We start from the raw sequence: 23,770 nt of genomic DNA, 5'->3' as shown, positions 1-23,770 counted from the left end.
CATAGCCCAGTGTGATCCAGCCCTTGCAGCTGGAGACCCCACTAAGCCAGCCCAGACTCTTGACCTTACAGAAACTAAGAGAAATGTTGTTGAAAGCCACTAAATTTGGGGGTAGTTTGTTACAAAGCTATAGATAGCAAGTACAATGGGATAGCATGTTTCTTGAAGAATTACCATGAGGATCGGAATGTATATGAGGAATAGAAGAATGACAATAATAATAACAACAAGGACAATAAGGGATCCCAGGGAATCTAAGCTTAAATTAAGATTCAGAACCTGGCAAAACGCTGCTATTGTGAAGTTATTTCTAGTGCTCGAGCCCCTGGAGGAGTACAAGAGAGAAGAAAGTATGAAGAACAGGGTATCCTATTTCTCAACTGGGCACAGACTATGTCTGACTCTGATAGAAAGGGGCTTGTGAGCAGAGCTAAAGTAGCAGGTTTGTGAGAGCCAGTGAACAAGAAGCGTGGGGGCCCAGGTGACAGAGTTTCACCAAGACCTGGGGAGGGGGTCATTCTCCCACTTCTGCTCAGATTGGAGCATGGCTACAGCTATAAACTGAAGTCAAGGGATAGTGCAGTTGTTTAACTCAAGATTCCTGCTTTGGGAGCGTGGAGTGTAGGACCAGGGGGGAAGGGTTTTCATGAGGGACACTGGTCACAGTGGAGATGACAAGGCCCTCCTGCTTCTCCTAAGATTGGCACATAGCTCTTTCTATGTTTGTGGTTGGTGAGCAGTAAAAGAGACTATGGGAAAGGAGCATAAGCACATTTGATACAGGACAGTTTCCATAAAGGGAAGTTGAGGACTGTTGTCACCATAAGCCAGGAAAACTGGATTATAGGTGTTTTAAAAGACGTGCAGAGTTCTGACAGGCAAAGAAAGGCAAGTAGACAAACTAGGGGAATAGCACATGGAAAGATTCAGAGCTGTAAAGAGAAATCATTTCTTTAGGGAAAAGCAAGTAGTCCTGGGTGATCAGAGAAACATCTTGTTAACATCTCCTATTCTGATTCTGTATTGGTTTCTAAACTAATGATTCTTAGATATTGGGTGTTGGTTCCCCTTTACATTCTTAAAAATGAGGGGCAAACTCAAAGAGCTTTTGTTTATGTGGATAATATTTTTTGAATATTTACTGTATTAGAAATTAAAACAGATAACTTTTTAAAATATGTGGTTTGTAAGCATCTAAAATAATGGTAATAAACCTATAAATATAAATACCATATTTTTAGGAAAATTAACTGTATTTCCTAAAACACAATAGAAATAAGAGAGAAGAGTGGCATTCTTTTACATTTTTGAAAATCTTTTTCGTATCTGGTTTGATAGAAGGCAGCTGGATTTTCTGCATTGATCTCTTGGTATCTCACACATCACATCGCCTCTGGCAAAGGGCACTCGGTGCTCCTGAGAAAATGACAAAATCGGTTTTCATTCATGAAAACAGTTTCCCCAGACCTTCTGAAAGAATTTGGGGGACCTTTGGAGGTCCCTGGGCCACACGTTGAAAATCAGTGCCCCAGAGCAGGAGCAGTAGATGTTCCTGAGAGAAAAAGCCAGAATTTACAGCTGTAATTGATGATGAGAATACTATTAATAATATCGATAGCTCACATTTCCTGGGTGCTTACTCTGTGCTCTTCTAAGCACTCACCAGAACCAAAGAAGCGGTTATAATTATGTTTTCCAGATGAGGACTAAGAAGGGAGGTAATTTGCCCAAGTTGCCATAGGTCCTGAGCAGTAGTGAAGCTGGGGTCTGAACGCAGGCTGGCTGGCCCCAGGGCCTGTGCTCACCACCACTGTCCTGCCTCTCCCAGGGACAAAGGCCTGCAGTGTAAATCACAAAGGATTGAGTCATCCCACTCAGCCACCCTTCTCCCTCCCTCCCCCTGCCATTTTAGATTTCAATGCTCTTTTCTCTTTCCCTGCGTGTTTCGGGAACTCATATTCCTTTTCACTCTGCAGTAAGTCCTTGTACACTGCCCGTTGTTCATTATTCCCCCCCACTCCACAGAAGCTGCTCTCTCTAAAGGCACCAACGACCTTATAATGACAAGATTCAGTGCCACTTTTCAGTCCTCATCCTCCTTGCTCTTTGAGACATGGGATATTATTGACCATTTTCTTTTTTATTCAGATTCTCGCCTCTATTGGCTATTCTGACGGCCAGAGAACTTCTATTTCTCTCAGCCGCTTATCCAGTAAATCCTTCTCAGAAAATTCTTGATGAGGTCCTTTACCTTGGCCTATCCCTTAAACATCTTCCTTCTTCCGTGTTCAGTCCCAGCCCCCTCTTTCTTCTCATTCGATAACTTATCCAACTGCCACATCATTTACCTCCCTGGCTTTAATTACCAAATATACGCTATTAACACCCAAAGACATTACTTATAGCCCAGCCTGCTGTCATATATCCAAATGATGTCTAGACATTTCTCAGGTACCTTAAGACATGCAAATCTGTTAGGACGGATCATCTCTCCCTTCAAAATGATCACTCCTCCTGTGGTCTCTCACCCAGGGAATTACACCACCATCCTCTATGAGCCAGATGCTTGAAAGTCATTCCAGACTTCTCTGACCTCACCCCTCTCTGGGATCTGCCCAGTGGTTCTTCTGGATCAACCTCTGGAACATTTTTGCAATGTCCCTTACCCTAGCTCAAACCATCCTCTTCTCCTACCTGGATTATTACCCAAGCCTCATGGGTAGCGTACTTTCTTCTGGTTGTGGCTGCTGACAATTCATGCACAGTGGCAGGAGCTGCTCCCTTGCATGTCTATAGGGACTGTCATTACATCCGATCCCATATTATTGGTACTCCCTGGCCTTGGGCAGCACTCAGGCTTTGTACACACTGCTGATGAAATAAGTCTTCTAAATCCCGTGCGTGACTAGGTTCCTCCATAGCCTGAAACCACTCTGCCCTGTTGCCTTCAGGATAAATCCCAGACCCCAACACACTGTTCCAGTTATTATGGCAATGTAACAAATGACTCTAAATGTAGCAGGGTAAAACACTAACCATTTTGTTGGACTTGTAGATTCTGTGGGTCAGAGATTTGGAGAGGGCGTAGCAGGAATGGTTTGGCTCTGTTCTTGATGTCTAGGCCCTTATCTGGGGGTGTCTCCAGAGCTGGTTACTGAAATCATCAGAAGGCTCAATCCCTCCACATCTGGAACCTGGGCTATATGGAGATTATTAGGTCTGCTGACTAGAGCACCTTCATGTAGCCTTTCCATCTAGCTTGGTTTCCTCATAGCATGGTGGCCTCCTGCCTTACGTGACTTTTCAGAGTTCCAAGTACAAGTGCTCTAGCAAATAAGGTGAAAGCTACATACATACATAACCCTTTATGAGGGTTCACACAGTGTCATGTCTAAGTTCTGTTGGTTATAGGCAAATTTATCCAGATTCAAGGTGAGGGGACATATCCTTTACCTCTCCATTGAAAGAGTATCAGGTCACACTGTAGATGAGCATATGAGATGGGAGGCATCGTGGCCATCTATGGGAAATACAATCTGCCACACAAACTATACCAAATCCTGCTGATAAGTCCAGCCTCCCCATATGCCATCTCTCCTTGACCTCTGTACTCTGGTCACGCAAACTTCTGGCCGTTCCCTCTGGCACCTGTTGCTTCCTCTACCTGCACACTCCTACAGCTCCTTTAAGAGTTAGCTCAAGGGTCACTTACTGAAGACAGACTTAGGAAGGCATAAATTTAAAAAATAATAATCCTATAAGCTTCCAACCAAAAAAACAAAAAATGAAAGCAAAACAAAACCAAACCCAGGTGGCTTTAGAGAGTTAAATCCCATTTCAGGAATGGCAAAAGACTAGAGATAAGGATCCCTCAAACAAAACAGAATCCAGGAATAGACTCAAAGATACACTAGAATTTCTTATTTGACATCTGGGTGGGAGGGAAAGATAGATGCCCAAACACTCATGAAAGAGTCAGCTTCATCTGGTAGGCATTGGAAAAGTAGGCATTTGTCAGATATCCCTCTTATCTTCCCTTGAGTTATCTATTCTGGCTATGCTCCTCCCAGCTTGCCACTTGTCCACCTGGGGCTCCTAGACACATCCCCCATAGATTCTGCTCCTTCAATGTCCATACCACCACCACAGAGGACCCTCCAAGTGCATTCCACTCTACTGAAGGATCGGGGAAAAGGACAGGAAATCACAATGTAGTGAGGGGAACTTAAGAGCTGAATGCAAAATAAGATCTTTCTTCCCCAGAAAACACCTATGATGTTACTTAACATGTAAACAGTATTTATTTAACATGTATTTATTGATTATCTTCTATGTATCAGTTCTAGGTGTTGGGGTAGAATAATGTAGCAGATGGTGTTATGGCTCCACCCCGATACCTTGGGTCTTATAGCGCACCCCATCCCACTTCCCATCTGCAGGATCTGCATCTTTTTGCCTGCTGACTTTCTTCAGCAGCCAGAACATGGCATGGCCAAGGACAAGTAGATCCCTCAAGCCAGGAGTACATAAGAATTAACATACCCCAGAAAGAGCCATTCTTTGGTGAATAACAGGAATTGGTGTGTGACTATGTCAGCAACCACACCCCCCAGGGTGTGTTCTTGGAGGGCCAGGTTCCTCTGCAGGCCCAGTTACATGCAGTGAAGACTTGTGGATAGTGCATTCTTTTTGGGGGGTCTTCTCATCTCTGCCTCACTTCTCCACACTCCTGCTGGTATTCCCTGGAGGTGTGACTCATAGAAGCAATCACACTCAAACTGTCATTTCAGGTCTACCTCTAGGGAAATCCAAACTAAGGTAAATGACTAAGAAATACTTGAAAAAAAGGGCCAAATCCTGACTTTGTGAAGACAAACAATAAATAAGTAAATGAATGAATATATGAGTTTAAGAAAGGAGCAGGGCTATGAAGAAAAACAAAGCAAGGTAAAGGATAGATTAGTGGTTTTCAGAGGATGGGATACTATTTAGATAGAGTGATCAAGGAAAGACCTCTGAAGAGGTAATATTTGGAAGAGGCTTAAATGAAGCCAGGTAGGGAGTGCTGTAAATGTTTAGTAGAACGTTCTTGGTAAAGGGCAAAGATGCAAGAATGAGTTCCAATCTTTGAAATACAGCAAGAAGGCCAGCGGGGTCCCTTTCCTCCTCTGCATCTACACTTATTCCTTTGGTGATACCATCCAGTCTTGTGACCATCTATAGACTTTCAACTCCCATAATCATATCTCTAACTGGACCTCTTTCCTGGAATCCACACTCATAAATCTAACTATCTACTTGTCTCCATTTGGATGTCTAACGGACATCTCAAACTTAACATGTCCAAAGCCAAAATCCTAGGCTTCTCCCCAGATTTTCTCCTTCCACTGAGATGTCTTCCCCCATCTCAATAAATGGGCAACTTGGTCCCTCCAGTCTTCCATGCCATGACTGTGGGGTCACCTTTGACTCCTCTCATTCACCTCTCTCATCTAAGCCAGCTACAAGTCCTGTCAGTTCTGCCTTGAAAATATATCCAGAATCCAGTTACTTCTCACCACCTTCACTGCTGCCATCTCGGTCCATGGGGGGATGATGGGGATCATCCTTGCCTTACTGATCTCCCTCTTGTGCCCCTTGCTTCTCCTATAGTTTATTCCTGCCCAGCAACAGAAGAAATCCTTCTAAAATGAAGTCAGATCATCTCACTCAGAGTAAAAGTAAAAGTTCTTACAATGACCTACAAGATGCTACACTATGTACACTCCCACTTATCTCGGTACTTACTACTCTCCCTCTTTCCTACTTCATTCCAGCCATGTGAGCCTTTCTTGCTTTGCCTTAAATATGCTAGGCCCATTTCCATTTCAGAACCTTTGCACTTGCTATTCTCTCTACTTAGAATGCTCTTCCCCTAGTTGTCCTCCACCTCCTTCAGACACTGGTTCAAGATTCTCCTTCTAAGGGATATTGTCCCAGCCTGGGGCCACTGGCCAGAGGGACAACTGGGGCATTAAAATCCAGCCTCAGTACATGACACACAGTATGCACTCCATAAGTATTTGTTGAATAAATGAATGAATGGACAAAAGAAGGAACTATTAAATCGGACATATGTGACTCCTGATTCAGTATAAACCCTCAAAGAGGACAGGCATTTCTTCACTTGAATATCTAGAGCCTCTCACACTTGTATCCGAGTCTCCCATTATTATGCAGAATGCTGTTAATTCCTCTCCCCTTTCTGGCCTCCCACGTTGTGCTCATTCTGGCTTGCTGAGAATAAGAAGCCCAGTAGCTCTTTATGGACTTCCTCAGTTGCACAAAGACTTGGCCAAGGCTGTGGAGATTACTATAATGTTCTTAGTGACTGAATTACATTCTTACCCCAGAACAACATCTTCCTTGGTTTCTATAAGGGAGCAGGGAAAGGGGTTGTATTATCCTTTTTCTTTTTTTTTAAGATTTTATTTATTTGACATAGAGAGAGAGACAGTGAGAGAGGGAACAAAAGCAGGGGGAGTGGGAGAGGCAGAAGCAGGCTGGGGCTCGATCCCATGACTCTGGGATCATGACCTGAGCCAGAGGCAGATGTTTAACAACTGAACCTCCCAGGCTCCCCTGTATTATCCTTCTTTTTTTTTTTTAAGATTTTTTTATTATTATTATTATTTTTATTTATTTGACAGACAGAGATCACTAGTATGCAGAGAGTCAGGTAGAGAGAGAGGAGGAAGCAGGCTCTCCGCTGAGCAGAGAGCCCGACGCGGGGCTCGATCCCAGGACCCTGGGATCATGACCTGAGCTGAAGGCAGAGGCCCCAACCCACTGAGCCACCCAGGCGCCCCTGTATTATCCTTCTTAAGAAACAGATTATTCTAGGGGTATCTGGGTGGCTCAGTGGGTTAAAGTCTCTGCCTTCCTGGGATGGAGCCCTGCAAAGGGCTCTATGCTCAGCAGGGAGCCTGCTTCCCCCTCTCTCTCTGCCTTCCTCTCTGCCTATTTGTGATCTCTATCTGATAAATAAATAAAATCTTAAAAAGGAAAGAAGGAAAGAAAGAAATAAAGAAAGAAAGAAAGAAAGAAAGGAAGGAAGAAAGGAAGGAAGAAAAGGAACAGATTATTCTAACCCTTGCTATTGGAACAACTGGTTAACCAGCTTGGAAAAAAAAAAAATTAGTTGGATTTTCTACCTCAATTTCTAAATCAAATAGATAAATTTCAGATGTTTTGGCACTTAAATGTAAAAAATTAAAACTGGTCCTAAAAGAAAATATAGTGAATATATGGATGAGAGAGACATTTCTAAGCACAAAACAAAAGTCATAAATCATAAAGGAGAATAGATTAGTTTGACCTACACGAGAATTTAAAAAGCTTCCATGTGGTCATTTAAAAGTCATTATAGGTGGGGTAGATTATAAAGAAAAACAAGAAATGTTTAGTACAAAATTCTCTATAAAGGTAACCTTTGGGGAGAAAGTTACTCAGGATTTTGCCTCTATAAATTATCATATGGAATGAATAATACAAATACCTAAAGATATATTTGCAAGAGTGTTAATGCCAGTATTATATATTATATATATTATATATCATATAGATAAATGAAATATATATACTATATATAAATGAAATAGAAGTTCATTAATAGGGATCTGGTTAAATAAATTATGACATACATACAAGCAATGGAATTCTACACACACATTAAAAATGATGTTAATCTGGATATGTTAACATGAAAAGATATCCACAATATTTTTCCACATGAAAAAGAGGATTAGAGAACATCATGTGTACAATGGTCCTGCCTGTGTGTATGGTTAAATAAGAAGAGAGGTACGTGGAAGGAAATTTAATAGTTGTTATCTCTGGATAATGTTATTTGTGGAAACATTTGCTGCCTTCTTCATATTTTTTGAATCATTGGATGTTTATTAATACAACATACCATTTTGTCCATAAAATAGTTTTTAGCTTTTAAAAATTGAAATATTAAAAGTGTTTCATTAATTAAATTAAAAATGATTAAACATATCCCATCCCTATTGACCCAGGGTTTTCATATACCTCTAGCATTGTGGCATTCCCTTCCCTTTTCTCACTGTGTATCTCAAGCCCATGCTGACCCCCACCCCCACCCATAGGTTTGGGCCCCTGCATTATATCTTCTTTCTTTTGGTAGAACTGTATAATCTCCTGTCTCATTACTAGAGCCATTCTAGAAACCTTGGTTGACTGGACTCCTGGCATACCACCTAACTTTTACATCAGTAAGAATAACTATGTGAAAGAAACAGACTATATCATAAAACATAAAGCATAGCACAGAAGGGAATCTCACCCTCTTAGATGTTAAAATGTATAACAAAGTAACTATAATCAAAATAATGTAGTATTCTTCTGTAAATTGGACTATGGTGAATGGTATCAAGTATGTCAAAATTTAGTACATGATGAAAAGAGACACCACTGAAATAAGTGAGTGAGGATTACTTAATAAATGTTATTGTAGTAAGTGGTTTATAATCCAAAGTAACCTCCAGATGCATGAATAAGCAAAATATTAAAATGTAGTAAAATATATTTAAAAAGTAATGAAATAAAACAGAAGTTAGTATCAGATCCTGGAAAGAAAATGCTTTTAAGCATTAATGCAGTATTATAAATCTAGTCAGCAAATCAACTCTATGAAAATTTGGATTTTGTACTCAATCCAAAATGGTATCACTAAATTGCTACACTTGAAATATGTATGTAACAAATATGACTAACAAGGAGACAATATATACCCCATTCATGTAACTGATATGAAAACATATTACCTCTGTATGTAAATCTTTGAAAACTATACACAGTGAAAAAGATGGAGGACAGGATTGTATGATGTTAAGATAGAGAAGGCCTTTCCAAGGAGTATGTGAAACTCAGAATACCTGAAGGGAAACATTGAATAGATTTGACTACATAACATTTTTGAAATTTCAAATAGCAAAAATAAATAAAGTTAGAGCACAAATGTGAAGAAAATATTTGCAACAAACATCAAAGGATTAATATTCATGACATATTAATGGCTCCTATGAATCAGGAAGATATCATAGGGAGAAAATGAGCAAAGTTATGAAGACACTTCTTAGAAAAAAATTCAAATGGCTATATATATAAATGGGTTTGAACTTCACAGATTCATTTATACCTGGATTTTTTTCAATAAATACAGTACAGTATTATAAATATATTTTCTCTTATGATTTTTAATATTTTATTTTCTCTAGCTTTATTGTAAAAATACAGTATATAATACATATAATATACAAAATATGTGTCAGTTGATTGTTTATGTTACTGGTAAGCCTTCCAGACAATAATAGGCTGTTAGTTAAGTTTTGAGGGAGTTAAAAGTTATATATGGATTTTTTTTACTGCATGGGGATGTGGGTGCTCCTAACCCCAGCATTATTCAAGGGTCAACTGTATATCTGAGTGTGTATATACATGTAATTTTTATAACCTCACTAATAATTAAGGATAAGCAATTTAAATAAGATAGTACTGTTTGACTATCAAGTGGGAAATATTTTAAAAGATTAAAAATGTGCAATGTTATTGTATAAGAGTAAAGCCCAAACTGTGATAGCTAGTCTCTCCAAAGAGGGCCTCCAACAATAATAAAATTCTTCCTTTCCCTCGATGTGTATGCCCCTCCTTAGATCAAGAGATGAAATTAATTTCCCCTCTTACTGAATCCAGCCTGGCCTTGTGACTGATTTTACCAATAGACTGAAATGGATACGTTTTTCTGGGACTTCTGAATCCAGGCCTAAGAGAACTGGTTACTTGCTCCTTTTTTCTTGGAATACTTTCTTAGAACGCAGTTGTTATGGTGGAAGAAACCCAAGCCAAATGGAGAAGTCATGTGGATTGAACCACAACACTCTGGTTGATGGTCCCAACTGAGCCTGCATCCCCTACCACAGACGGAAGTGAATCTTCCAACCGCAAATAATTTTTTTAATATTTTATTTATTTATTTGACAGATTGAGAGAGAGAGAGATCACAATTAGGCAGAGAGGCAGGAGGAGAGAGAGAAGGAAGCAGGCACCCTGCTGAGCAGAGAGCCCTACTCAGCCCTACTCAGCCCTACCCAGGACCCTGAGATCATGACCTGAGCTGAAGGCAGAGGCTTTAACCCACTGAGCCACACAGGCGCCCCCCACAAATGATTTTGATCACTAATGAACAGGACCCAATTAACCTTTTACAATCTAATCAATCAGATCAGAAATTTCTCTTTCCTAGGGTAGATATGGAGGAGTTGGAAGAGCTGGAAAAATTATTAGTAACCCCCAGTCCACCAGTAGTTGGTGTGGGGCACTTATTTTGCTCATACGCTTGCTGATAAGCCCCTGAGTAGAGCCCATCAAATCTCATCCCTGATGGGCACAGTCTACAGACAGGCTTTGAGACAAGCACTGGACACTACAGCTCCCATCTAGATGTGGAGCCTGCAGTGTGTTTCATCCTTGGCTCCTTGTTCTTTACTCTGAGGTGACCTGGCCATGTATCATGCCTTGACCCACCTATAAAATAAACCACAGCTTCCCCCGAGTTATGACAATGAGTACAACCTGCTTGGAGCCCACTTACCTCATCTATGAGTAGGAGAGGAGAACTAGTAAGGGACAAATTAAAGCAGTTACCTTACTTTCTACTAGTTAGAGGTCATCAGCATTTGGAAAGGGAAGTCAAGATGCAGTCATCCACCAAAGGATAAATAATGGTCCCTCAGTAGGTTCCACTGCCCACATATGTACTTGAACTCTCCCTGCTTCTAGATTAGGTAAGAATGGTTGAGGAAACTGTGGATATCTGTTGTCTGCCCAATATCCCTTTTTCCATGGAGAACATTCCCTTCCCTGTCCTTAGCAGTTCTGATGGTAGTATCAATCACAGTGCTGTACGCCCATCATGGGGCAGGGGTGGGAAAGTGCCTAAGGCTAGACAGTTGTGATGCTTCCTCCTAATGTCCACAGTAGTGAAATGAAGGGTCATGTGACACAATTATAGACAATCAGTGTCACTACATGAGATGTGCTGGAACCATGGATGGAGAGCAAGACTCTATCTTTTTCTGGAACTGAAAATTGTCAGAATCATAAAGTCAAAAGCTGCATGTGTTCTTTTTTCCTACCATAGAAGAGAGGTAAGAGAGGGTTTAAGAAATAGGGCTTAATGACATTGCTTGAACACCTAGATCGAGCCATGCTTGAAGATAATACTAATCCTAGAGCTTTTCAATTAATTGAACCAACAAATTCCCTTTCTGCTTAAGGGAATCTGGAGTTGGGTTTCTGTCAGCTGTACTTAAAGAGTCTTGACTAGCAAAGGGCACTACCCTTGATCCTTCCCTGACACCTGTATCTTGAATTATGTGAAAGGGAGAACACTAATTATTCGCCCTTATCTAGCCAGAATATATTCATTCTTCAGAGCCCTTGATCATCACTTCTAGGAGGGAGTAAAGAGGGCAGGGAAATGCCTTCATTTTTCATATGTAACATCTGAGAGATAGAAAGATGAAGGGTCTTGTAATAACTCTGTAGCTGTTCAATTAAAAATGTCTACTGAGTAGTATATATATACTGAATATACAGTATACTGAGTAGTAGTATATAATTAACACTGTGCTTACCACTGTGTGGAAGTACAGCACCATCACGATCATCAAGTAAGGAATCTCGGGGAGACAAGATTTATATACATGCAACACCTAAATAGCTATCACAGGCTCAGTACGTCTTATAGGCTAAAATAAAATGCATGAATAGCATGTATCATCAAAATTTGAGAAATTTCAGAGTTTCCTGGTCAGATAACAGAAAACCCCAAAGAAGAACTTGGAAAGTATTAGTATGCTGAAACAATTAACAAATTTGGCTCCTTTGGGCAAGGGGACAGGTGGAAACTCTTTCTTTATTCCATTCCTATTTGTATGTCCTCTCTACGCTCCATAAAGTCTGAAACCTGTTGTTGCTCTTATTTGCATTTTTTTTTTCCACTCCCCGTGTGTCCCTCAAAGACAAGAACCATGTCACATTCATCAGTAAGTCCCTGGCATGAAGCTCAGCAGCTGGTATAGCATAGATGGTCAGTAGGTGGGTGCTGGATGGAGGGATGAGTGAACGAGGCAGCGTCATCTAGACCCAAGCCATCTAGACCCACAGACCATTCCTGTTCTTCCTTACTACACTTCCTAACTTTCCTCTCTGCCATACAGATGCAATTAAAACATATGTCATTTGCCAGGATACAAGATGCGAATAAGCAAGTGCTGGGGAAGTAACAAATTAGAGTCAGTGTCCTACCTATTTCCCTAGGCCTTGAAGTCTGGGCTCTGCCAAGGGCTCCCTGCCCAGGGACAGAAGCTGGTCTCTCTCTCTTGCCAGCTTGCTGTGCTGACAGCTCTAATTGCTAAATGAACAGTCTGTGTTTCTAGTGAGAGAGAGGTCTCAAAAGAGTGTTTGCTCCGGCCACCCTGGGAAGAGAACACAATATTGTGCAATCAGAAACTTCCACCTCAGCAGGAGAGGTCACCGCTGGATTTTCCATTACAGGAGGGGTAAATTTGGAACCTGGAGGCATTCTTGGAATTTTTGTTCCTATAGTATAGGGATCCTTCTTGTCATTGGGAATGTGGATAAGCTTTGCTTTCAGAATGCAAGCTATTATATAAAAATAATGGTTTGAGGGGCGCCTGGGTGGCTCAGTGGGTTAAGCCGCTGCCTTCGGCTCAGGTCATGATCTCAGGGTCCTGGGATCGAGTCCCGCATCGGGCTCTCTGCTCAGCAAGGAGCCTGCTTCCCTCTCTCTCTCTCTCTCTCTGCCTGCCTCTCTGTCTACTTGTGATCTCTCTCTGTCAAATAAATAAATAAAAATCTTTAAAAAAAAAAAATAATAATAATGGTTTGAAAAACAGAAATTGTGTCATAAGTAGTAGAGTTTTGTGGGTTCTGCAAACATATTCACAATATGAATCTTTAAAGGCCATCCATAAATAAATACTTTGGGGATATGTGCATGGGGGGGTAGAGAAATCAAGAATTCTAAATTGTGACCCTTAAGGAAGTGGCAGTATTATTGAGTAATAGATTAGGGAGTCACAACAACATAATTAAAAATGCTAGGCAACAAATGATAAGACTCACAGATACAAACACTCAGAAGAGGAAAGAAGTCATCACTCCCAATATCCTTAAGATAAATCAATTTGCAAATGAATATTTCAATTATTGAAATCAGGAAACACCTACGAAGCTGTTGGAGAACTTAAGAAAATATTTTATCAGCCTGCTCTGATTCAGATTTAATCTGCAGAGTCTATGTCAAAGACGTTTGGCCAAAAGTTTCTGGTCAGTCCTCAACAGCCAAACTGGAAGGAGCTGAGATGCCCTTCAACAGATGAATGGATAAAGAAGATGTGGTCCATATATACAATGGAATATTTACTCAGTCATCAGAAAGGATGAATACCCACCATTTGCATTGACATGGATGGAACTGGTGGGGATTATGCTAAGTGAAATGAGTCAAACAGAGAAGGACAATTATCATATGGTTTCACTCATATGTGGAACATATGGAATATCAGGGAGGACGATAGGGGAAGGGAAGGAAAAGTGAAGAGGGAGAAATCAGAGAGGAAGATGAACCATGAGAGACTATGGACTTTTGGAAACAGAAACGGGGTGGGTGGGATGAGGTAGCCAGGTGATGGGTATTGAAGAGGACACGTATTGTGAGGAGCACTGGGTATTACATGCAAACAAATCACTGAATCATTGAACGATATATCAAAAAACTAACGATGTACTATAATAACCTAAAAAAGTTTCTGATCAATGTTGATAATTGATAACATTTTCACCCACATAGTCTTGATTTCTCATGAGTATAATCAATAATTTATTACATAGCTGTATTTTAGTTTCTGAGTCATCCACTTATAAAACCTAATGTTTTAGCTTCCTTATTTTAAGTTTTATTAGGAAAAATATTGAAATAAACAGAAAATTAGAAAGAATAGTACACCAAACAGCAATATACCCATTACTTGATTCCAAAACTAGTTAACATTTTGTCATATTGACCTTCTCTAGGTGTATGTATGTGTGCATTGTTAAACCATTTCAAAGCTAATTTCAGGTATCATGACAGTTCATCCTTAAATATTTTATCTTATAGCTCTAAAAAATTAAGAATTTTCTCTTTATTAACCACAATGCTACCAATTATACCAACAAAATGAACAACAATTCTCTTATACTAATATCTAGTACACACTTATATTTTCCCAAGTATTCCAAATGTATTTTGCAGCTCTTTTACCTTGTTACTTAAAAGCTTACGGAAATCACCATTACCATTAAGTAATTACTGTTAGTATCACTTTTATCACTTATATTCTAAATTACTTAATAATCCTTCCTACCCTGTGTTAGGCCAAAAACTAACACAAAGGAAGTTTGGGCATCTCAGTCCAATTTACAAGCCTTGGCTAGACTTTTTCCCCCATCTTTCCCCTTTGGTCCTCACCTTTCTTTTACCTGGCTCCCAACTTTTTAGTTTTACCTGCTTTTTGCCATCCTTCCAACCTGACACCATGGACCTTTATAGTCTTGGCCTTGGCTCACTCCTGGACAGTTTTTGGACCTTCCTCTGTATCTCTTTTCCTCAGCCATTTCTACTCTACTTGACCAAACTGGTGCCAATGTTCACCAAGCTATGCCTTGGAGATGTTCCAGCGTCCCCATCTAACGGGATGGGATATTTTTGTATTTAGCCCATGGTGAGTGGGGTAGAGAGAGATTCTAGGCACCAAGTAGATTCATCTTGCCCTGCCTTTGCTGTGGCTGACCACTCTTTCATGGCCTCATTGCTGCTTTTATCTCTCCATCTAGCATCTTCAGATTGATGCTTCATTGAACTATAGGTCTGGTGTGCTTCAGGCCTCAACTACAAACAGAGTTTTTCTGATTCCAACTGTACTTGTGTAGAGTTACCCTACTTGTGTAGGGAGAGAAGGTCCAGTTCAGGACACACAGGGGCCCAAGGAAGCTGATGATTTGACGCAGCATTAAATCAATGCTTAATAAATATTTGTTCCATGTTTCTTTTTTTAAAAAAAGACTTTACTGGGCGCCTGGGTGGCTCAGTGGGTTGGGCCGCTGCCTTTGGCTCAGGTCATGATCTCAGGGTCCTGGGATCGAGTCCCACATCGGGTTCTCTGCTCGGCAGAGATCCTGCTTCCCTCTCTCTCTCTCTGCCTGCCTCTCCATCTACTTGTGATCTCTCTCTGTCAAATAAATAAATAAAATCTTTAAAATAAATAAATAAATAAATAAATAAATAAATAAAGACTTTACTTATTTATTTATCTGAGAGAGAGAGAGAGATCACAAGCAGGGGCAGGGGTAGAGGGAGACTCCCTGCTGAGTGGGGAAGCTGATGCAGGACTCGATCCCAGGACCGAGGGATCATGACCTGAGCCAAAGGCAGATGCTTAACCCACTGAGCCACCCAGACACCCTGCTCAATGTTCCTTTAGTATATGTGCTGCTGAAGCGAGCACTGCTCAATGTTCCTTTAGAGGAAAAGTTATGCACTACATAGAGTGGTGTGGAGAAGGACAGTAGATAATCACATACCACTTGCATACTTGACTGAGGAAAACTAAAACTCTCAGTTAACTGGATCCACTCTTCTTTAAATAGTTGGAAGGAAGAAAGGAAGCAATGTTGCTGAGATTGAAATGGAAGGAGGGGCAGTGACCCAGAGGACCACCTCATTCTAGCTGTTCTTGGGGGCGATATGTCCAGAGCCAGCTTCTGTTAGTCCCATGCTGCCCTCACTGTCTGAGTTCCTTGGTCTCTCCAGACTGAGGTCCAATGAGCAAAGCATCCCTTGAAGGACTCATGCCTCCCACCCATCAGCATTGCTTGGGCCCCTGGAGCCAGATGGACACCCCGAACAGAGAGGCTGAGGAGCTGCCCTGTTAGCACCTCCCTCTCCCTAGTACAAGTGTTCAGCTGAACAGGTGCTCAGCCTGAGTTCCTGCCAAACAGCTGCATTCCTTCTTCTAGCCTGCAGCTGAAGCTCTTCTCACTAACCACAACACCAATTCCCCCAGTGAGACCCCACTGACCTTGGTAAAGAACTCCTTTCAGGGTTACTGAGGCCCCAACAAAGCTCATCACCATATCTGGAGGCATCGAATATTAGGAATGTTCCTTTACTCCTCTCGTACTCTGAAAGTACCACCTTTGACTCATTCAGAAGGCAAGGTGATTTGGTAGCTCCCTGGAAGCTGCCTTACAATCCAGAGCTGTAGGCTTTATCTAACCTTCTCTAAGCCAGTCTGGCATTTTATAGTCTCTAGACCCACAGCTTATAGCAAAGTAGTAGAGACAACTATATCCCAGAGGAATGTCTGGTCTGGTACCTTAACCCTGTGCCCATTTCTCATGGAAGATGACCCCAGTGCAGGTCAAATATTATCCCAGAGAATGGGAATTCCAGCCTAAAATCAGCTTGCAGGCACGGTTTCCATCTGCGTGTAGGACACCCATCCTGTCACAGCCTCTGGGCAGCTGCCACAATCCCGCAGCTGCAGGAATGTTTTGTTCACATCAGGAAGGCTGCCTCTTTAAGTGTTCAGAGTTTTCAACCTCATCCAGTCCAGATAGCCAAAACTGCCAGCTAGACTATCTCTTTCCCTGAAGTTCAGGGAGCATGTGCTCAGGATGATGCTCTATCACCGTGCTCCGTGCCTAGCTTTAACGAGCCCTGAATATGGTCTCCGAAGTACAGAATCAAAGTTGACACCTTGCACATTACTGCTATATGAGACTCATCCTGACGTCAAGAAGTGCCTGGGAATCCCAAGGACTAACGTATCCTCCTAGTGCTTCCTTCTGTGTTTCTGACCCAAACTCCTATCGGACACTTTCCATATTGGCTCCTCTGTACCTCCAACAGCCACTGTGTTCGTCAGTGAGGACCCACTTGTTATGGTACATTTGCTTGTTACCCCTAGTCAGGGCCCACTCCTGTGCCTCCATTCCCTCTGTCACTCCTTGCTCTTGGAAGAAATTTCCATTCCTTCCCCCATTTTCTCATTCCATGTTGGTTCTACCACCTGGCTCCTACTCTTCATTATCCGTAGGATGAACTTTCCGGTGTCTGATGTCTACTTTTGCCCCTGATTCTGGTCTCTGTTTGTGGCTCCAGGCCACATAAATATGGGAAGGAGGAGCTCTGCCCACATATGAGGCCTGGAACCCACCAAAGCCTAATCTGACTAATCTGGCATTAGTCCTTGTCTGGTTTAGATACCTTCTGACAGCAGAGGTTTAGACACCCAGAGTCCCAGACTTGCAGCTGGAGGACAAATACCAAAGCTGTGTCCAAGGACTGGTGCCAACACTGAGGAACTCAGCCAGTCTAGTCATCATGCAAGGAGCCAGAGGTGAGTAACAAGATCCGGAGACAAGGTCAGGGCTCTGGGGAACATGAGAGTAGAGACCAGCAGGGAGGACACTGCAAATAGAAACTCTACCAACAGGGTTCCCATATTCACACCTTACGGCTTTCTAATTAAATGTCTGTAGTCAAAGCTATGCCTACACATGTTTTGCAAAATCAGCTAGTTTTATCAGGCTTTAAAAAAAAAAAAAAAAACAAGCTTTTAACAAATATCACCTCCTTGGCCCTTGCAGCAACTTTTTTTTTCAACATTTTTACAGATTATGTGTACATCCCTATTTCTTTTATATATATCCTCATATATTAATAATTTGGCCATATGCTTATTCTTAGAATTTTTTTAGTTTCAGACTATTTAGTCTGTCACTTTTGTGCTGTGAAATATGGGGAATTAGCTTGATTATGTTACTCCGAACATACTTCCTTTCTCCCTGTCTTCCCAGTGTGTTTAGTTCCCAAATTTTGTTAAATCCATTATTTAGTGTTATCATGATTGTGACTATATAAATATTGTCATAGAGGCAGCAGAGTACAATGCTTAAGAGTAAGAACTCAGGGGGCACCTGGGTGGCTCAATGGGTTAAAACCTCTGCCTTCGGCTCGGGTCATGGTCCCAGGGTCCTGGGATCGAGCCCCGAATCCGGCTCTCTGCTCAGCGGGGAGCCTGCTTCCTCCTCTCTCTCTGCCTGCCTCTTGCCTACTTGTGATCTCTGTCTGTCAAATAAATAAATAAATCTTAAAAAAAAAAAAAAGAGTAAGAACTTGGAAATAGATTACCTAGATTTGAATCCTGGCTTTGCTGCTAGCTGTGTATAAAAGGCTGAACAATGTCTCTTCAAAGATGCCCACACCTTAATCTCTAGAACCTATGGATATGCTACCTTATACAGTTAAGTGGACTTTGTAGAAATGATTTTGAAGTGGAGAGATTATCTTGGACTGCCAGGGGGATCCAGTGTCATCATCAAAGTTCTCATAAGAGAAAGGCAGGAGAATCAGAGTCAAAGAGAGACAGTGAGAGACAATGGAAGGATGGAAGCAGAAGTCAGAGGGAGAGAAGATGCATTGTTGCTTGCTTTGAAGATGGAGGAGGGCCACAAGCCAAAGAATGTGAGTGTCCTCTAGAAAGGCAAGGAAGTGGTTTCTCCCTGAGAACCTCCAGATGAATGCAGGCCTGCAGACAGACACCTTGACTTTAGTTCACTGAAACTCATTTTGGTACTTTTGGCCTCCAGGACTGTAAGATAATAAGTTGGTGTTTTAGGCAGTTAGGTTTGTGGTATTTGTTGAAGTAACAAGAAGAAATGAATACTATTTGACCTCTTTGCTGAAGATTTCTTATCTACAAAACGAGTTGTTGTGAAAATTAAATGAGTTAGTAGATGTAAAACATTTAGATCAATGCCTAGCATATAGTGTTATATGTATATTTGCTCTCATTCTTTGTAGCTAATTCACCAAGAGTAGTATGATCATGTGCCTTTTCTTTTGTCTTTTCCTGGTGCTCATAATTCCCTCTGAGTCTTCTGTGATTTACCACTAACTCTTCCAGCTGTGAAATCACCTGTCCATATGGCTGTACATGTAGGTGACATATTCACTCCCATTTTTTCTGGGAGCCATCTCTTCTAGAGACTGGAGTTCTCCTCTTCACTCCAAGCAGGTTGCTCTCTAAGCCTGCTGCACACTGCCCCTTCATTGTCATTCTAGGGATTCCCTTCGTTCTTCTCTTCTGTTAGACCTGCTTTCCTTAATTCTATGTCTTCCTTGTTCATACTTTTTTTACTCCCAGCTTAACTGGGATAGAATTGTGTCTTCTTTCTTTCTTTCTTTCTTTCTTTTTTTAAGATTTTATTTATTTGTTTGATAGAGAGAGAGATCACAAGTAGGAAGAGGCAAGCAGAGAGAGGGGGAAACAGACTCACTGCTGAGCAGAGAGCCCGATGCGGGGCTCGATCCCAGGACCCTCAGATCATGACCTGAGTCGAAGGCAGAGGCTTAACCCACTGAGCCACCCAAGAGCCCCTTGTGTCCTCTTCTTTCTTGATTTACTTTCTAACTGTGATGGTGCCCATCCTCTAATAGTCCCTGATAAGGGATATCTGAGAGATAAATTTGTTGAGATCTTGATTGTGTGAAATGTTTTTATTCCACCCTCACACTTAATTGATGGTATGGCTGGGGACAGCTTCTAGTGCCATACACCTGTGTCACCCCAAAATTGTTGAAACTTAATCCCCAATGTGATGGTACTTTGAGGTGGGGCCTTTGGAAGGTCGTGAGGGTGAAGACATCATGAATAAGATTAGTGCCATTATGAAAGAGGCCCTAGAGAGTTCCCTCATCCCTTCTGCCATGTAAGGCTGTGGCAGAAAGACTGCCATCTGTGAATCAGGAAGATGGCTTTCACCAGATACTGAGTCTGCTAGCACTTTGATATTGGACTTCCCAGCCATCAGAGCTGCAGACAATAGATTTCTGTTGTTTTAAAACCATCCAGTCTATTTTGTTATAGTAGCCCAAACAGACTAAGACATCTAGATTAGAGATAGTTTCTCCCAAATTTTGAAGGTAGTGCTCATTGCCTCTGTCTTCCTGTGTTACCTATAGAAAATCTGATTTTCTTAATTCCTAATTTTATGTATATGACTTATCTCTCTCCGGAAACTTTTAGGATCATCTCCTTATCCTTACTACTTTGCAAATGCTTTGACTTGAATTTGGCTTGTAATAGAGAATCTGTCTCCACTTTTTACATTTGACTGCTGATGCTTTTTGATCCCCAGGCCTCCCTCTTTTCCTCTTGCCCCACTTGCAGGCAAAGCAATAAGCCCAGTGCTTCCTCCTTTGGGAAGCTCAGGTCATGTGATCCACCACCAGCCTGTACCTGAAAACCCTTATCACAGCACTACTCACTAACTACAATTAAAGCCAAAGTCAGCTCCCCCTCCTGACTCTCTCAAGACATATTCTGCCCTGTGTGGGCGCCTTGAGGCATGAAAGACCTCATTATATGCATAATAAATCTCTTAATGCACTCTTGGTACATGTGTGGTATCATCAGTATTGACATCCAAATCCGTTCATCATCTGCAGAGGGACCACAGTGTAGCTCCACCACTAATGATTCGGGTAAATTACATAATCGTTTTTACTTCAGTTTATTTGTTTGAAAATGGGGATAATAACAGTACTCATGTTGTTTTGAAGATTAAATGGATTAATGCATGTTAAGGACTTAAAGCAGTGCCTGGTGCATAGTAAAAATTTAACAAGTATTCCTACCGGTGTGAACCTTTTTAATTTAAAGTTTGGGGCACTTGTTGAGTTCTTTCAATTAAAGGACTCAGGTTAATTCAGTTATGACACATATTTTTGGTATCATTTAATCATATCCCTGCCTCTATTCTCTACTTCTGAAAACTTTCTCACACTTTGTCTCCTATTTTCTGTCAAATTTGCTTTTTGTTTCGCTTTATGGGACATTTCCTCAACTTTATCTTCCAGCTTTATTTTCTGTGGGCTTTATGTCCATTCTCCTTAAAAAAAAAAAAAAAAAAAAAACTATTTTTAAGTCATCTACACCCAACATGGGGCTCAAACTTATAACCCCAAGATCAAGAGTCACATGCTCTACTGACTGAACCAGCCAGCTGCCCCTCCGTTCTCCTCTTTTTAATTAATAGTAGATCCCTGGTTTTTAACTAGCCTTGATCATTCAGACCTGGCACAATGAGAAATACTTTCTGAGCATCAAAGACACTATCAACAGAGAAAAAAAGCAACCCACAGGATGGCAGAAAATGTTTACAAATCCTATATCAGAATAAGGGCTTAATATCCAGAATATGTCTAAAACTCAAAAACAAAACAAAACAAAAAACAACTCCATTTAAAAATGTGCAAAGGACTTATTTTTTTAAGATTTTATTTATTTATTTGACAGAGAGAGACACAGTGAGAGAGGGAACATGAGCAAGGGGAATGGGAGAGGGAGAAGCAGGCTTCTCACCGAACAAGGAGCCCAATGCCAGGCTCTATCCCAGGACCCTGGGATCATGACCTGAGCCAAAGGCAGATGCCTAACGACTGAGCCACCCAGGCACACCCAAAAGTGTGCAAAGGACTTATATAGATATTTCTGCAGTGAGTCTGAAAAACATGAAAAGATGTGCAACATGACCAATAATTGGAACAGTGCAACCAAAAATGCAAGATACCACTTCACACTCATTAGAATAGGTATTACCACCAAAACAAAAACAAATGAACAAAGAAAACAGAAAATAACAAGTGTTGGTGAGGAACTGGAACCCTTTTGTACTGTTGGTGGGATTGTAAAATAGTACAGCTGCTGTTGAAAATAGTATGGAAGTTCCTCAAAAAATTAAACCTAGAATTACCATATGATCCAGCAATTCTGCTTCTGGGTATATACCCAAAAGAACTGAAAGCAGGGACTTAAATAGATACTGTACACCAATGTTCATAGCAGCATTAGTCACAAAAATCAAATTTCATTGATGGATGAATGGATAAACAAAAGGTGTTATGTATATACAGTGGAATACTATCCAGCTTTAAAACAGATTGAAATTCTGTTATATGCTACAACATGGATGAATCTTAAAGATATTATGCCTAATGAAATAAGCCAGACACAAAAGCATAAATATTATATGATTGTGCTTATATGAAGTACCTATAATCATCAAATTCATAGAGACACAAGTAGAATGGTGATTTCCAGAGGGTGGGGGAAGGGAGGATAGGAAGTTACTGTTTACTGGGTACAGATTTTCAGTTTGGGATGATGAAAACATTCTGGAGATGGAGAGTGTGATGGTTACACAATAGCGAATGTACTTACGAACCTTAATGAACTATATATTTTAAAAGGGAAAAATAATTATGTTATGTTTATTTTACCACAATAAAAATAAAAGATACTCTTCGAGGATGAAGAGTTACCACCATTACAAAAATGGGATGTGTGGGAAGGATTGGTGGACTCCTCTTGTTTTCCTCTCTCCACTGACACCATCCCCTATAACTTTGTGACTGGTTATTGTCTACTGTCTCTCACTTTGGACACCTATTTGTCCGGCATACCATTATCAGATACCCACCCGGCTACCTCCCTCCTTCATTATCTTTTGGCTTCCATAGTTTCAGATAGGAAGTCTGCTGTAATTCTTATCTTCCTTCCTCCCACCTCTGAATGTAATGTACCTTTTTTCTCTACTTTTAAGATTTTCTCTTTGTCCTTGGTGATATCCAGTCATGAAGTTGTAAGACAGTGTCCATGGTAGGAAGAGAAACAACTGGAGCCCACCAACACCTCCCCACATCCCTTTGCTATCCTGTAGTGTATCTTCATCCTTGGAGAGTATTTCTTTCTTTTTTTTTTTTTTTTTTTAAAGATTTTATTTATTTATTTGACAGAGAGAGATCACAAGCAGGCAGAAAGGCAGGCAGAGAGAGAGGAGGAAGCAGGCTCCCTGCTGAGCAGAGAGCCCGATGCGGGGCTCGATCCCAGGACCCTGGGATCGTGACCTGAGCGGAAGGCAGAGGCCTTAACCCACTGAGCCACCCAGGCGCCCACTTGGAGAGTATTTCTGATTGTACAAGAGCACCATATGGACCTGAGCACCTGTTTTTCAGTTTTGAGATCATGTAAGCACCTCTCTCACCAAATAGCTGAAGGTCTTAGAAAAAGAAGCAATGGAGGGTGGTGAAATTATTTTGTAGTAGATTTTTTTCCCCTAAGAAAGATAAGTGTTTCTTGTAGGATCCACTTACATTATTTAACCAGAACAAATTAAAACCAGAGCAGGCGATCCTAAAATTATACCTAACAACATAAATGGGAAATACATGAAGTAGTGTGACTAGTGATCCTGGTGTTGCTCAACATAGTGGCCCTGCTTACCAGCCTCCTTCCTGCTCTTCACATTATTCATATGTCTTTGCAGTGGTGTTTCCTCAAGCAGATCTTAAAATGACCATTCTGCCTAAAATAGCCTTTCCTTCAACCATTCTTTAACCCTTGCTTTATTTTTCTTTGTAGTACTCAATCACAACATGACATTTTATTATTTATTGGTTACTTTAGTGTCACTCTCCCCACTAGAGAAAAAGCACCATTGTTGCATTTTCATTGTCTTATTCATATCATATACCCACAGCCTAGAGGAGACGCCCAATAAGATTTATTGAATG

The sequence above is a fragment of the Enhydra lutris genome, unplaced genomic scaffold, assembly GCF_002288905.1.
Source record: "Enhydra lutris kenyoni isolate GAN:26980312 unplaced genomic scaffold, ASM228890v2 scaffoldscaffold18, whole genome shotgun sequence".
Lineage (NCBI taxonomy): Eukaryota > Metazoa > Chordata > Mammalia > Carnivora > Mustelidae > Enhydra > Enhydra lutris.
Note: the sequence above shows the minus strand (reverse complement) of the source record.